Source organism: Pinus tabuliformis, chromosome X (assembly GCF_031772625.1).
Source record: "Pinus tabuliformis cultivar Carrire ecotype Pingquan chromosome X, CPIR1, whole genome shotgun sequence".
Lineage (NCBI taxonomy): Eukaryota > Viridiplantae > Streptophyta > Pinopsida > Pinales > Pinaceae > Pinus > Pinus tabuliformis.
In genome coordinates, this window is record NC_142308.1 from 1,174,093,953 (window position 1) to 1,174,096,773 (window position 2,821).

The following is a 2,821-nucleotide window of genomic DNA, read 5'->3' on the forward strand; positions in this document are numbered from 1 at the left end:
CTGATCTTGGAGAGTTTGAGACTCTTTCATGGTATCAGAGCAGATCTGCAAGCCCCTTCTCTTTGTTTGATTGTTTCCATGGGATTTTTTTGATTGTTTTCTTGGAGTTATATCCTACAGATTAGACCCATATTGGATCAATCTTGGAGTGGAATAATTGTAGATCACAACATAAATCTCTGTCTTCTTTGTTGACACATTCGTCTACTTTTTTGCCATTTCGTGGTGCATATTTAGCCTTCTGATTTCTAGAGCTAGATTGATTGCTACTTTGCAATCATTGAGATTGTGGCACCCCTCCTTAGATAGTGCAAGCACTCTATTCAATCTGCATTTGGAAGATTTCTTGGATCGTGCCATAAGTATGATATTCATGTTTAAGAGAATTTTTCGGCATAAATCACAAGATAAATCATTTGTCGACACGTTTCGAACCAACGAGTGTGGTTCATCGTTAGGACAAGTTGAAAAATCAGATCCATCTTTGCCTGTTAAATAGTATGAGCAGAGCCTCCAACGGCTAACAAGGGTAACGGTTAAATTTGATTGTTTTTTTTAGCCCAATTTTGTTATTTTTCTACAACATGATGTGTTTTCTTCAGTGCTGGAAAATTGTTGTTGTGCATTTAAAATTCAGCGTCAGAACTAAAGACCATTCACAGATTTGCCACCAAAGGGTTAATTGAGCTTTTTTTTGCAATCTTTTTGTTGTGGGATTTTATTTGAAGGGTTTTTTTAATCATTGTGATAATATGGTCGAATTCAAGACCATTGAGCTCCTCACTCCCCACAATTATCATACCTGGAAGCTCAAAATGCAACAACTCCTGCAATCAAAGGGATTGTGGCAAACTTTAGCAGAAAATCAACTCACATTCACCAAAGAAATGGAGAAGTTTTCTTACATAAACAATATTGATGAAGCCATGGAGTTAATGGGCCTTCATGTTTCACACAATGTTCTATTCCATCTTGATAAATGTGATACTCTGAAGAAAAGTTGGGACAAGATGGCCTCTCTATTTGGAAAAATAAATGAGTTCAAGGCCTTACAATTGGAAGCATAATTGTCTTCATTGATCCCTGATGAGCATGCCTTTATTGAATATTGTCTTGTCAAATTCTGGTCATTGTTTGCACAGCTGAAAGGATGCAGAGACACCAAATCAGAAAATGAGTGCAATTTCCTAAATCTATCCAAGCTAAAGGGTTTGTATCAGGTATTTGCTTCTACATTTTATTCTACAATGGATGCACTTGGTGATAATTTTAAAATGCCTTCTTTTGAGTTATTTTGTGAACGCTTAACAAGAGAACAATCTAAGCTTCAACAGTTAGATGCTCTTTCTAACTCAACGTCTCAAGCTCTTGTAGCACATATCTCCAAAGGAAAATCCAAAGCTAGTCCTCAAAAGAAGAAGGATTCTACTCCAAACCTCAGCAAAATTCAAAGCCCTCTCCATCCTCTTCCAAGTTCAAAAGGTCTTCCTCCAAGCCATGGAAGAAGAGGTCAAATGAAACCTGCAGCTTTTGTGGAGGAGAAGGGCATCCAGAATCCAAGTGTTATAAGAAACTTGAAGCATTGAATGAAGCGATGAAGCAACATAATATTTCAATATCCAAACCCTCTTCATATGGTAGAGGGCATGCTTTATTTGCTTGAGCTTTACATGCATTCTCAGATAGCTGGATATTTGACTCAGGTGCATCTCATCATATGACTCATTCTAGTAAGTTGCTTCCATCTCCATCTGATTGTAGTGTTTCCCAGATTGCAGTGGGAGACTCTTCATAGCTTGATGTTTGTGGATCAGGAACTGTGCAATTGGATGATGGTTGCATCAAGAATGTTTTTCTTGTTCCTGACATCTCTGCAAATTTACTTTCTATTTATCATATCTGCCATTCTAGGGATGGGAAAATAGTTGAGTTTTCTCCCAATGATGTAGTCATTCGAGAACTACAAGATCTAGAAGTTGTTGCATATGGACAGGTAGATCACAACTCTCGCTTATACATATTTGCAGGTTTTGAGCCTTCTTCTAGTAACTCTTTTATTGCACATGTTGATTCATTAAGTAAGCTTTGGCATGAAATATTTGGACACCTTAACTACAGATATTTGTAGCAAATGAATTCTCAAAATCTTGTTCTTGGGCTTCCTAAGGTGTCATGCATAGATGGAGTTTGTCCAGGATGTGTTCTTGGAAAACAATATCAAGATCCCTTTCCAAAAGGGAAAGAATTATGGGCTATTGTTCCTCTCGAGTTGGTGCATAGTGATCTTATGATCTTTCCAACTCATTCCTTTTCAAGAGCTAAGTATGCACTTACCTTCATTGATGATTTCTCATGCAGATCTTGGGTATATTTTCTTAAGTTTAAAAGTGAAGTCTTGGCCACTTTCAAAACTTTTAAAGATTTTGTTGAGAAGAAATCCTCTCTTTATATCAAGAATCTATGCACAGATAATGGCAGGAAGTATGTCAATCAAGAATTCAAATATTTTTGTAGAGAACATGGCATCTTGCATTGGCACTCTGTTCCCTACACCTCAAGAGAATGGTGTTGTTGAAAGGAACAAAAAAACATTGAAAGAAATGGCCAATTGCATGATTAAGTCCAAGAACCTGTCATCCTCCTTCTAGGCCAAAGTAGTGAACTATGCCAATTATATTAAGAATCAAATGCCTCATAAAGCAGTGTTACATATGACTCAAGAGGAAGCTTGGAGTCATGTCAAACTTGATGTCTCTACTTTCAGAGTCTTTCGCATTGCAACATGGGCCTTGATTCCAAATGAGAAACGTAAATCTATGGA

General features: G+C 37.2%; 1 pseudogene; it reads left to right on the forward strand.

Annotated features, from left to right (window-relative positions):
- Positions 1-752: 752 nt before the first annotated feature.
- On the forward strand, positions 753-1,586 carry LOC149144106 (uncharacterized; annotated as a pseudogene).
- Positions 1,587-2,821: the final 1,235 nt, after the last annotated feature.